A 15,031-nucleotide genomic window follows, 5' to 3' on the forward strand; every position below is an offset into this window, starting at 1 on the left:
TTGAAAGGACCTCGGGTGGTCTGGGAAGCCCAATGGTCGATTTTGAGTAATTAATTAATAAAATTATCGATTTGATAATAGGGAATGCTCGGGGACTTAGATGTCCAAGGAAGAGGGCATGATATTGGTAAGCGTCTCGCAGTGAGGTATTTGACGTTGGAAGCAATCCAACCGGGAATAATTTTTGGAATAAATTTTGTATAAACCCGAATAGGTGCTAGTACTGAATGGTCATATGGGACCTCCGGGAAGCTGAGGGGACCCTAAGCGTCATCTGGTTTTGCAAGTAAGACAACCTTGAAGTATTTTCGAGTGGAATAAAGGTCCTGTGCAGGCGCAAGGACGAAATTGATATTCTCAAGTAAAGGTCGATTATTAATTTTGGAAAAATCAAGAATCTAAGTGGCTTGAGGGTAATTAAATTAAAGCCTTGGGTGGGTCCAAGTGCTATTATTAAAATCCCCAAGTATAATTATAAATTTCTAAATGGAATTATGGAGTAATTGAGAGATTAATGTGTGTAATATATATATATATATATAAATATATGTGTGTGCGTATGTGAGCTTCCAGGAAGCTTCCTATGCATGTTGTCTCTCAAATTTAAAATGAGAGAGAAAGGTAGAGAGAGCTCGGGAGGCAGGGAGGAATGATCGAGACCGAGCGAGGGAGAAAGTGATCGCGAGAGATGGCCGATCAAAGGCTTCCATGGCTGACGCAGCTAAAGCAACAGGGACCAATGGCAATGGCAGCAATGGTCGCTACCTGAAGCAGCAACGAACTAGCGGTGCCGCACAGCAAAGCATGCAGGAACGGCCAATAGCCGAGGTTGCAGCGACCAGGCACGGAGCTAGCGGCCAGAAACGGCCGCGCGCAGCCGCAACTTTGCGCGTGTGGGGAGTCGACAATGGCTGGAGGCGCGGGAGGCCGTCGTGGTGGCTGTTGTGCCTGGCGGAGCTGGGCGACCGTCGGTGGCGAGGCCAAGCAGGTGGTGGCTAGGCTAGTACACGGGTATGGCCGCGCAAGGAAGAAGATGGTGAACAGGAGCCGCTCACAGAGAAGAAGAAGAAGGGGAAGAGAAGAAAGAGAAAAAAAAAAGAAAAAAAATATAAAAGAAAATCAAGAATTAAGGGAGAAAAAATAGAAGAAAATTCTGAAAATTATTTCAAGATTTGAGGGTGTGTCAGAGGCTCGGACATGGGAATTCAGGCACTAGATGGCAGTTAAAGAGGCGGCGCTAGTGTGGGCATTTTTAGGATTTCTCCCCCATATTGGCTAAGGTAATTAATTAAATTTCTTTTCGAATTAATTTTCATTATTTGAGATAATGTGGAATAAGTTATGGTTGGATTATAACCATGGTTGGGGTTGTTTGTAGTTGTTGACGGGTGATTTTTGTGGTGAATGGCAAACACGTGGGTCCTAGTATGATGTTAATGGAGTTGGGGTTTTGTGTGTTTACCTCTAGGTTCGACCAGGAAGGCAGTAATCCTAGAGGAACTTGAGGTTCAGGCTGGAATTCATGCCGAGGTAGAGATGAGGCTTTGAGTCAGGTAAGGGATGACCCCAAGGTGGTGGTCTTGCTTGCATTGTAAGTGTTTTTATGAGTTGCATGTAGTGGTCAACATTTGCATGATATGTGTTCTAGTATACCAATGGCCATATGGAGGACTAGTGAGGTGGGTAGTGTTGGTTGATGCCTTAACCTATGGAGGTTATGAGGGCATGGAAGACTACCTGTTTTTCATTGCATTTTGCATTACATGCTCTCTCATGCTTCATTTACTTTTGCATTGCACCCTTACTGAGTCTTTATGACTCATGAGGTTTTACCTCATGTTGTAGATGATGCAAGTCCAGATGCAAGCAGGGATGGTGTCGAGAGGCTGTTGTGGCATTTAGCGGTATTATCGAGTTGTAGGTTATGCATTTATGTTGTATGTTATGCATTTATGTTGCATGTACTCATGTGGTTGAATATAAAGGTTGTTGAGTGCTTGATGTATCTAATTGTTGTAATCACCATAGTGTGATAGGTGTTCGTGAGATTTCTTGATGTGTATGGCTTTAGTTGGTGGAGCTGAGTCTCAGATCAGGTAAGGTTTGAAAGGTATGTCCCCATAAATCACCAATACTCAGCGAAGTGTTTGTTATCCTAGCTTTGTGCCTGGGTTACCTTTGGCTTGCTGTGAAGCGAGCTGGAAAAATGTGAAGCTCACTCGGGTTTTAGGTCTCGTTCTGTTGTATTTTCTGTCTGTGTTTGGAATCGATTCCTCGATTAAAGCGAAGGAAAGGACGAAACCTAGTGCCCACCTAAGGCATTTCTCGTTGAAAATAATCCGACCCTTCAATTGTAGTTTGTTGGGTGAGTAATCCGAGTGATTACTCACCGGTGGCGCTCAAAAGTAGGAGCAGGTTGTTACACTAGGGCACTTTATTAATATTTTGACGTGTGTTATATTGTGTCATTATTTAAGCATTGTGTTGAAAATATTTTATGTGCTGTGAAAGAGGCAAAAATAATGAGGATAACATTATGTTTGAAAAGTCAAAGTTAGTAAATGAGATTATGTGGAAAAGTCAAGGTTAATGAATATGATTTTGGGGAAAAGTCAAGAACCAAGAGGGTTCAAAAGTCAAAAGCTAAGATGGTTGAAAAGTCAAAATAAGAAGATTGGAATTGGGCATGGGTTGTTGGGTGTGTGTGTGTGGGTAATTTATATGTATATATATATATGTGTGTGTGAGTATATTTGTGGGTATATGTTGATTATGGAATAAAATAAAAAGAAAAATGTGGGAGTTGGTGAAAATGGCCTGCAAGCCACTTCTCCTCCATCCTTCTTCTTCTCTTTTTTGCTCTTCTCTCAATTTCTTTTTTTTTCTTTCTTCCTTCTTCTTTTTTATTTTGGAGCTTCAAGTAAGAGGGATTTTAGGTCCATCGGTTGTTTCTTCCCTTAGTCCAGCTATTAAAGCCAAGGCAAGTTCTTTTTGTTCTCTTTCTTCTTTCCATATGCAAGTTCATTTTTTTCTTCTTTTCATATGCAAGCCCTATTCTTTTCTTCAGTTGGAGCTATTGATTTTTTCCATTTCCTTGTGGTTTTGGTTCTTTGAAAACCCTCATTTCTTGATAAATGGGTTTTTTCCTTTTTGGTTTGCAAACTTTGTGGGTTTTCTCAGATTTTTTATGGTCCTCATTCAAAGTCTCAATAGGGTATTATACTTCATTCTTCAAAGAATTATGCATTTTTTTATTAGGGTTAGAGAAACGCAAGATGTAGTAACCCATATTGCGTAGTGTTAAGTAAGTTCAAGGAATGGGAATCGATTTAAAGGATTTAGATAATTAATTGCCGAATCAATGGAAGGGAATACCTTGGGATGTAAATATTTGAGGAAGTAGGACATTTCAAAGGGTTATGAAGGTCTTGAGGGAGAAGTTCAATTTCTGCGCTAGGGGCAAAATTGTAAATACTAAAGTTCAGGCAAAAGTGTAATTTATTTAAAACCTTAAGGTATTAGCATAATAAATTCTTTCTCTAGGGGCATAAGTGCAATTGAAAAAATATCTAGGGACCAAATCACAAGGGGTCTAAGTGCAATTACTTGAAAAGTTTGGGTCAATGTGTAATTCTTGAAACCTTTTTCCTATGGGCATTTGGGAGATTCAGGAAAAGCCTCATGATGACTTTAGAGATAAGGATAAAGCTACATAATGACTTTAGAGATAAGGATGAAGCCTCATGATAACTTTAGAGATAAGGATGAAGCCTCATGATGATTTTGGAGATAAAGATAAAGCTACATGATGACTTTAAAGATAAGGATGAAGTCTCATGATGACTTTAGAGATAAGGATAAAGCCTCATGATAACTTTAAGGATAAGATTTGATTTGGATAAGATTTGATATGATTACTATAAGATCCTAGCACTATAAATAGCGTGGTCATGGCTAAGGGTTTCTCATTCAAAGTTGTGATAAATTTGTGTTGGATGAGAGTGATTCGAGCTTAGTGGATAGAGGGCTTTTGTTCCTAGAGAAGAAAAAGCATGTAAAGCACACGCGAGGCATCACATGCGTAGAGCACTTGGGCAGTGTGTAAAGGCATGTGAGGAGGTGGTTTGGTCAAAAGACTTGAGGATTTGCACAAAAATTGAGGTTGGGCACGAGAATCGAGGTGTTCTGAATTTCGTTTAAGGTGAGTGTTATTACTAAAAAACTTAATTTATTGTGAGTGGTTCTACCCTAAATACTTGGTTTTGATTCTACCTAAATTTGATTTGGTTACATGCAAAAGGTTTTGTTACATGTGAACAGTTTAACCTGTGATGGTTGTTTTCATATGAGAGGTTCATCCCAAAATGTTTATGCATGTGCATTGAATTTTGTGCGATAAATTATGTACATGAAATGTTGTTTTATTTAATGCATCAAATCATGGTATGTGGCATTGGCATGTTTTTGTGTTATTCATGCAGAATGTGAGATGTTAACTTGTGACGTGGCACTTGAGTGATAGTACTAGGGAAGCATGCCAAAGAAAAATGCCCACTTGTGACGGGGGCTGAGAGTGGACACCACCTCGGTGGTCGACAAGTGGCAGAGTTGAGAATGGACACCACCCCAGATTGGCTTAAGTGGCGAGACTGTGAGTAGAAATCACCCTAGGTGCCTCTAAGCGATAGCATTGTTTCTGAGGTAGACATGGATTCTCAGGGATAGTATTGATCATCTTGTGGCCAGGATTTGTGTTGACGTGATCTGATATACTTTTGAGTGGAAACATAATCCCTGGCATGATTGTAGGGGTGATTCCCTGGGTTCCTGAATTGATGTTGACCATTCCATGTCAGAAGTGGTAACGATGGTTTTTCGTTGTATCAGGGAGAGGCATTAATGTTGCCCTCCTGAGCTAGGACTGTGTTGTGTCAATGTGTTGGTGTGGTTGTGTTGCCTTTAGAAATATTGCAGTTTCCTCGGTTAGGGTTAATGCTATGTGGGATTCTCTTGAGCTGAGATATGTTTTTTTTGTTTCATATCTTACATACATTCATGAAAACGTTTTGAACTCTCATTTAGATGATTCGACATTTAACTTGGACTTTGTCCTTGGAATATTCAAATGTTCTAGGTGAAGGCAGCAGCACTAAAGGAAAAGAAATTGCTAAAGAGTGACAGCTATTTGTAGGTAGTTCGTATCATAACTTTTGCTTTATGATTTATTATATTTTGATGATGTCATGTTAAAACAATGGTATGGCTTTCTTGTTATTAATAAAGTGGTTTCGATTATATTCTATTTGAGGTTTCGATCTAGCTTCTGCATTTGTAATGGTGTTACCTGTCTCAGCTTAATGATTCTAAGTTTGATATGCTGAGAAGGTTTAACAGGATTGTCGGGGAACGTTTTATGACGTGTTGTGGAAAAATATATATCTCTAAAAACCTAAGTCTTTTAACGCCAGGGAAAAGCGGGGCGTTACACAAGATTTGGTGTTCTTGTATGCATTTTTTCATTCTTGGTTATGGTCTTTGTGTTATTTCTCGGTATTGGGCGATTCATAGTATATGCAGAGGTTGTCAACCATTTTGGCGTAGTGACCGTCGACCATTGGTAGCCAAAAGGGTATGTTATGGCTGTTAACCGTTCGCTAAAATTGTAAACCGTTCGTAGTCTGTGAGGGACGAAACTGTCGACCAGCCCTTGTTGGTTGTTGACCGTTTCCTTCAAAAGCATAGAAACGATCGCCCATTTCTTGGTGACTGTCGACTAGTTCTGTCATGTTTTCTACCCTTGCCTTTTAAAACGCTTGCATTCTCCTCCCCATTCTTCAAATAAATTATTGTTAAGTCCAATTGATTGAATAGAACTTTGATTTTAATCTTGGGAAAGAGAAGTTCATCCATGAGGGTAATCTAGGCAAAAGACACTAACATCCCAATTTATCAAAAAAGATAAAAACTTCCCTTGGCTTTATTAGTTATTAATCAATTTCCCCCTTACCCTAAAAGACTGGTTGTTATATATTTAAAATGGTAAAAAATGTTCTTTATCTTTTTCTTCTTTTTTTTCTTCTCTCTTTTCCAACTCACCCCTCATATAACCATAAACAATAAGGCTGCGTTCTCTTTATTATTTTCAAATTATTTTTAGTTTTCGATTTTCTAAAATAATGAAAACACGTTTTCTTAACTATTTTAAAAATACATTTTTGAAAACAAAAAAAAATCTATAGAAAACTCAAAACAACAAAAATTTATTTTGAGTGTTTTCATCCAAAACAAACTCTAAACTCAAAACATATTTATTTATTTATTTATTCATATTTTATTATTTTAATGGGAAAAATATTACAAAATTCATTAACTTTAAAATGTATATATTTTTTTAATAATATATTAACATTAAATATTTCTAATTTACAGAATAATGAAAATTTATTGAATAAAATATTATTAAAAAGTTATTTTCAAAATTTCAAAGAGAATGTGTTTTCTAATTTTCTGTTTTGAGAAATAGTTTTTAAAAATGACAAAGAGAATGCTTTTTCAATTTTCTAGAAATAGACTACCAAAACAAAAAATAAAAATAAATTCAAAACTCAAAACTGAAAATTGAAAAAAAAAAAAAAAAAAAAAGAACGCAGCCTAAGTTTTTCTCTTTTTTCCTTCTTTCTTTGTCCCTCTCACCCTCCTCATTATTAGACCATAATCCAACATCGCTTGGTTCTAGAGACTCAAATCTAGAACTCCAGTTTAATGATAGAGAGAAAGTGAGAAGGAAACAAAATGAAAGGGAGTGGGGGAAGAGTTGTGCTAATTGCTACAATTATAACAAATCGAATGAGCTTTTTGATTTTGTGAGAAAAAACACATATTTACCACCAATGAACTTTTGTTGCTGTGTTGTCATTATGAAGAACATGTGCCACCCTATATGATAGAAAGAAAATCTCATTGCAAGCAAATTGCAAATCCAACTATTGTAGAAATAGCTCAACATCGAAGCAATCGTTTAGAATGAGAAATCTACAAAAGAGATCATCGAAGAGAGATAATGCCATTACTTAGTATTGAGATATGTTGTTGCAACTTCAAATAAAATCATCACTCTTTTTCTCTCTCCCTCCCTCTCCTTATTCTACCAATCTCTATCTCTTACTTTTCGCTTCCCTTTACCATGATGGGTTTTCCCAATAGCTATAGGGTTGTAAAACATCAATTGTAGTAGGGTTTCTTTATCGCTAATGTTAGGAGAAAGAAAAGGGGGGGGAAGAATGGAAAGAGATGAGCTATATGTTGGTTTGATTTTGACGATGAAGATTTTTACACAAAACTTTAATAAATGAATTTAAATTGTTTTGATAATGAATGAATAAATGATTTTAAAAGTATTATGCAAAAGTATAATAATTGAAAACTGATGATACTTGATTAAACAAATCATGGAAATATAAGTAATATTTGAATACTTGACATTTAAAATAGATGTAATCGAATTCTTTATGTTCATAAAACAAATAATCTAATGCTTGAGTTTTAGATGAAAAAGTAATTGTAGTGGCCCACTCTCGGATAGTCCTACTAGCATAGGACATTCGAAAAGACGTCATCACAAGGATGATATAGAACAACAAAATTCAACATCATAAATACTATCCTTAGATAAAATCAGCGGAAGCCAACATAAAGGTTTACAACATCATCATTTTATATCCTCTTGGCACCATGGCCTACACAAAATGTATACAAAGGCATTAATGTAATTTAACAAAATAAAAATCTCCTTATAACATGCCCTTATCAAACCATTAACAAGGACCTTCTAGTCTGCTATGTTTCTGTACACCTCTAAACCTGAGCTCTAACCCCACTAGACTCGCCCTCCACAATTTCTTTACCTTTACCTGGAATGATATTAGAGTATAACAAGGTAAGTCACAAGGTTCAGAAAGTATATATATAAAGCAAGGAGATATAAAATCAAAGGCATGGATAACCAAGATAAAGTAAGCAACAACTCTATGATAGGGAGATCAGTAAAACACAACTCACAAGTTTTCCATTTACAACCATTTCCCATGCCATGATCATGATACATACTATGTATTCATTTCCATGCTCATGCACATGCATCAATAGTAAGGAATTTTTCACATATTCCATATGGCTCTCACAACCACCATATCCATACATGAATAAATACATCATGAAAATACATTAACAAGCAATAACAATTTGAGCCTCTCCTACCGGACTTATGGCCACCTCAACCCATGTCAGGCGTGTTGAGTGTAGATTTTGATGATTGATGATTGGCATGTGTGAATGTGAATTTATATTTTATGTTCTAACAAAGCATGAAGCCTTCATAAGGCTTACAAAACTATTCTTTAGTGATTTCATGACACAGGTTATATATGGAAACTTCTTATACTTATATAGAGATTTCATTATATATGGAAAGAAGTTTTTAGAGAGCTTTCTAGAAATTTGAGTATTTGAGCTATGAATGGAAAGTTCTTCTTAGAATGGAAAGTCTAGAAGATATATTGAATCCTTGTTCATATATAGGAAGTTCAAAAGATATATATGGAAGTTTTTGAGGAGATTGGAGTAGTCCACTATATGGAGTTGCCATATATGTAACTTGGCGAGATGACATTGTTAATGTGGCATTTTGATGACATGGCAGCCACGTGGAGCACACTCATCAAGGTTACATCTTCTCGTTGGTCTAAATATGGTAAGAGAATCATGGAGTAAATTTAAAGGTTCTTAGAAGCTTCTTTACTTAGTTAAATATGGAAGAATTTTTGAATTGCATTCAAATGGAGAAGTTAAAGATTCAGCCCTATTATTCAACATTAATGGAGGAAATTAAGGTTTGAAAGTTAAACCTTGATTGATATTACTTTCCTTTATTGCTGATTCTATCTCATTAAAAGGATCCTCTACTCAAATCATGGAATCAATTATCCTACTCATTATGACTAATTGATATCCTCATTATAGCTAATTGATATCTTCATTATGGGAGAATATTCTAAGGATATCTTGCATATATTCAGCTACACAAATTGATTCTCTTCTTGTTGTCAACATTTTTTAGTATGGAAACTTGATCAATTAAGGGCCTTTGAAGTTATAATTGATATCTTCATTATTGGACAAATTTGCTTCATTATCTGAGAATATTTGGAAGGATTTTACACCATTTGGAGGTTTAAATTCAAATTTCAAATTAGCTATGCTTGTTATGGAAGCTAAGGGGCCAATTGCACAATCAAAGGAGTTTGAAGATCAATTAGAAGTCAGAATTGATCATTTGTTATTTAATTTCGATTTTGCAAGAATTATGAAGGGTTTGGATGATATTTTTAATCCTTGAAATCAGCCATGCATTATTGGAATTGATTTGCTCATTCAAGGCTGATTGGAGATCTACAAAAGTCAAAGGTCTTGAAGATCAATCAAGTTAGCTGATTATGGAAGGTAAATCAAAAATTCAAAACGAAGGGCTAAGATTGGCTTGAAGACTTAACACATGGAGGGCTGAGATTGATCAAGGAAAGCCAACTCTAACACTATATAAAAGGATCTCTTGAAGCCTTTGGAATAACTTTTTGAAGCCCTATTATTCTCTACATCATTGGCCAAGATTTTCATTCTCTCTAAGTCTTTCTTTTCCTCTATCTTCTTGAGAGAAAACTAAGAGAGTTCTCTACACTTCATTGTATTATTTTTGAGAGAACCCTATTTCTCAATCTCTACTATCTTGTAAAGAGCGTACAAAATCCAAACTAGTGAGTGTGAGACTCCAAAAATAGTTTGGTGGTGGTGAAGCCAAGTGAAGGCTTTGGTGGTTGTAAGAAAAGTTTCATATAGTGGATTTGATTGAAAATCCTAAGGAAGGGAATCCTTAGGTAGTGGATGTAAGCCATAAGGGCCGAACCACTATAAATCGTTGTGTCCTTCTTCTCTTCACTCTTTACTTATTCTTGCTTGATTATACTTGTTTGTTTTTGTTTTTGTGTGGCCAAATCCTAAGGCCTACATTCTTGTTGGCTATTATATTCTGATTTGCTTTAATTGATCATTCTTTGTACTCATTCAATATTCCATTTGGTTTATTTAAAGTCTTGTTATTGTGTGCATTCAAATCACATGTTTTTCACCAAGTTGTAATTTGAAGAGTATATTGGATCTAAGCACATACTAGCACAACTGGCGGATATCATATTATCCATCTAGTATTTAAGTGCTCCGGTACTCTCAACTACAATTTTGGTTTACATTAAATTTGTTTTCTCATATATATACGTGCATAAGTTTTGCATTAAAGTTTTTAAAAGGTGTCAATTCACCCCCCCTCTTGACTAGGTTAGAACTCAATAAGGCGCTCATAGGATATCCTTTTCTCTCCCACGAATATAGCCGCCGTGCAAAATAATAGGTCCGCAAAGATAATAATCATATTATGCATCACATATAAAATATGCCAACCATGAACGTATCATGACAAGTTTCAAACATTATTCAAGAAATATGCCAAAACAAATCTTATGAAGTCTAGATTATGGTACAAAAATCAGATTTCAATTTGGATAGCACCATAGGAAGTTATGTTCCAAAAATAGGAGCATTTTCAAATTTAAACAGAAATCCCAAATTTCAAATGGGTATTTCACAAGGAATTTATAGGCTCAATACTTGTCCAATTAATCCAAATTCTATATCAAAACGAAACTTATTGAGTCTAGTTTACAATACAAAAAGTGAATATCAAATCGGATATAACCACAAAAAGTTATGGCTTGAAATGTACAACATGCGCAATTTAAAGCTCACGGTCCTATCGCAAAATGCATTTTGTAGTAGGAAATGCGTGTTGGAGCTCACGGTTCCGCCGCGACAAGTACGCCATGGTAGAATAATAGTATGACCGGAAAACACCATTTCTTGCAAGATTCACCAAAATTCTTGCATTGATCTACACCCTAATAATAAACGTGTCATTCCTTTGAAAAGATAAGGCAAAACAAGACCTCATGTAGACCATAGGCTAGGTTTACCAAAAACAAATAAAAACTACATGAATTAAAAACAACCAAATTGTACAAAACCCTTTTACCAAGAATGTGATTTCAAAGACCCGACACTCTAAATATGGGGGAACTAATAGGATTTACTTTTTTAGAACACAAAAGAAGATAAAAGCTTACTTCTTTTGAAACAATAAAAGAACTTACACCACTTAAACAATTAGAGCAAGAAAACATATTCAAAGGAAAAATGGAAGGAGGAAGAAATTTACACATAAATAGAGAAGAGAAAAGAACTTGCATAACAAACGGAGATGCAAGGAAAACTTGCATAACATTAAGAGAAGAAAGGAACTTGCATATAAATGGAGAAGAGAATAGAACTTACATAACAAGAAGAGATGCAAAGAGAACTTGCCTTTCTTTTGATAGAGATAAACCAAGGAGAAAAAATCTTTCCCAACTTGAAAATTCACCCTTTGAAGCTTCAAATGAAGAAGAAGAATAAGACTTGTCAAGAGAGGGGAAGGAGAGAGAAGAAAGGGAAACAAAGGAGAGGAAAAAGGGGGAAAGAGGGAGGTCATATGCTAGGTTGCAAGGAAATGGGAAATTTTTTTTTATACAAAATGGAAACACAGAAACGGTATTTTTCAAAAAAGTTTGGAAACGAAAATGCGAGGTAAACTGTAATTTTAAAAAATATAGGGCTGTATGTGAAATTAATTTATAATTTATATACTATATACGGTATTAAGTTGTAAACCCTATATTAGAATTGCATATTAGCCTTGACCGAGAGAGACCCACACCTCCCCTCAATGGAGTGTTCTCTGCCCTCGCCGCCAACCTATTACGTAGCTTATTGCCGACCTATCTCGCCGCTCTAAATAATATTGGACACTTGGGGCCAGACAGCTCCACTCCCAAGGCAATTCCCAAGGCTAGTCAACCCCACCCAAGGTCTACATACATATCAACTGACCCTTGGGGCCAAACAGCTCAACTCCAGGTTAATACCTGAGGCCAGCCAGCTCCACCCAAGGTCTATATACATATCGACTGACACTTGGGGCCAAACAGCTCAAGTCCAGGTTAACACCTGAGGGCAGCCAACTCCACCCAAGGTCTACACATAACTCATACCATGAGGTTATTAAGGCCAGATAGCTCAACACCTAGGGCATGCTCCCATACGGATGCAACCCTAGAAGCCAATCAGCTCAACTCAATGCCTTAGCTCACCCATATAGCATGCCCAAATTAACATATGTAAGTAAGCTTTTAATATTTCACCAAATTACCAAACTCGTGTAACATCCCTCATCGAGCGATAGGAAGAACCAGATCAACTTACCCTGATGGGCCTACGCGAACTTCCTAGGGGTCACCTATCCTTGAGCTACCCTAACTCAAGCACACTTAACTTGCGAGTTTTTTATCCATATTCAACTCAAAAGGTATCCAGCTAGTGTTGTTTTCGTCTTTACTATCCTCGATATATATACTAGCTTCTCTAGAGTCTTTTCTTAGACCTGATTGAGCTCTCGGGGTATTACATTCTCCCCATTTGAGCACATGACGTCCTCGTCATGTAACCTTATAACTGGTCTCAGATCTTCTTCCCTTTGGGGGCTGCCATCCTAAAAGCTTGCCAGGAGTCGCTCCTTGTTCAGGCCCTCATGCCCTGGTGCAATTTCTCACTCTCATCGGACCGCCTTTTCCAAGGGTCAACTCTGATACCACATGTAACATCCCATATCGAGCGATAGGAATGACCAGATCAGATGGGCCTACGCGAACTTCCCAGGGGTTACCCATCCTTGAGCTACCCTATCTCAAGCACCCTTAACATGTGAGGTCTTTATCCATATTCAGCTCAAAAGGTATCCAGCTAGTATTTTTTCATTCCTTACTATCCTTAATATATATACTAACTTCTCTAGAGTCCCTTCTTAGACCTAACCTTGGGCTCTTAGGGTATTACAACTCGTGTAACCCCAAATCATGCCCCAATCATACCCAAGAATGCCCAAATAATCCCTTAAGAGCATCTAAACATTCTTGGGGATCATGAAGAAATCACCCCAAACTCATCCTTTCAACATAAGCTTGATCTCATGAACCCCAACTCCTCTAGACATGTTTTAGAACCAAGAGGAAACCACCCAAAACTCGTCTAAATAATTCAAATTCTATACCCAATCGAAGCTTATTGAGTCTAGTTTGCAACGCAATAACTACAAGAATTTGAGGGATTTACCCACACACGTAAATATGGGTAAAAATTAGCTTATGTGTCAACTATAATTTTTCCTTTCACATAATGCAAATGTCAATATGTGTGGATAAAGAGGGGTTAGAAAATAATTTTTACCCACACATATATTTATGTGTGGGTAAAGCTTAATATATTACCCACACATATATGTGTAGGTAAATATTTCTTTATGTGTAGGTATTCTTATATCAGGAAGTTGTAAGAGTGACGTGGCTGATGACGTGGCTTTAATTGGATGATGATGTCATAAGTCTGATCTCATGAACCCCAACTCCTCTAGACATGTTTTAGAACCAAGAGGAAACCACCCAAAACTCATCCAAATAATTCAATACCTAATCGAAGCTTATCGAGTTTAGTTTACAACACAATAAATAGACCTCGAATCCAATTTTTCTACTAAAAGTTATGCCTAAAATAGTAAAGCATGCGCAGACTACTAAAGACAAAAACAGTTGACCGCTTGACAAAAATGGTCGACAAATGCTGCAAACGGTTGACAGTTTCCCCCCCAAATGTTGACTGACAGCAACTCAAAACCCCTCCCGAGACCTACAAAATGCAGGGCAAATGGGGACAAAATCATACCATCCGCTCCCTAACCCCAAAAACACCATTCCTTTTAGGTTCGTAGGGTGAAACTAACCCTACTTTGAAACCCAAAAGACATCAACAAGATCAAACCGACTAATAATGAGATTTACAAAGGTTTCTAGATAACCTTTTGAACCAAGCACTTCTTGAGAAAACATAGAATTTTCATACTTAAATCCCCAAACAACATGACTAAAGCTTACAAGAAAGATAAGGGGGACTAGAACTTACCTTAGAAACCTCTCTTGGTGATCCTTCTTGAGCCAACAAGCTTCCAAGACCTTTTACTTTTCACTCTCAACAAGAAAACTAGCAAAAAAAGAAAGAGAGGAAGAAGATAAGGGCAACTAACTCCCACAACTCTTTTGAATCATAAGCAAGTAAGAAAACGAGAAGAGAAGGAAACCCTACCTCTTGCTTCCTGTCTCCCGATCGGTCTTCCTCCCTCTCTTTTTTCCTTTGCCTTTGAATTCACTCCCCTCATACAAACAACCACCACTTATATATATATATATATATACATTGTAACGACCCGAATTTGGTGATGTAATGTTTTATTATGCCTTAAGGTGGTATGGGTTAGCCTTGATGTGTAACATATTATTTTTGGGTTATTATTCTCTAAGTATTTGGGAGTCAAGGCATGGTGTATGTATATATATATATTGAAATATCCGAATGGAGCATGAGGATATTCAGATAGGCAAAGATGTATTCGGATATGGTGGTGAGGCATCCAGATTAGAGTGATATATATTCAGATATGTAGCCATGGTTATTCAGATATAGGCTTGAGTTTTTGGATAGAGAATGGTTGTGTTGGATGTGACATTCGAATTTCAGAGGAAGGCATCCAGATGGCATATGAGCTATCCGGATGAGCCTTTGGCTTTGTTTCTAGCAATTCGGATGGCTAGAGGCACATTCAAATGTAGTGTTAGTGAGGCTGATTCGAATTCTATAGTGAGCAATCTGGATTGGATGTGAGCAATTCGGATTGGGTGTGGAGCAATTCGGATTGCCTATTTTCCTATGTACGATTTCTATTAGATATAAGCCCTTAAGACCAGTTCTAGTGACACAATAGGGCTTGATCTTGTAATTCTTTATA

This window comes from Diospyros lotus, chromosome 12 (assembly GCF_014633365.1).
Source record: "Diospyros lotus cultivar Yz01 chromosome 12, ASM1463336v1, whole genome shotgun sequence".
NCBI classification, from domain to species: Eukaryota; Viridiplantae; Streptophyta; class Magnoliopsida; order Ericales; family Ebenaceae; genus Diospyros; species Diospyros lotus.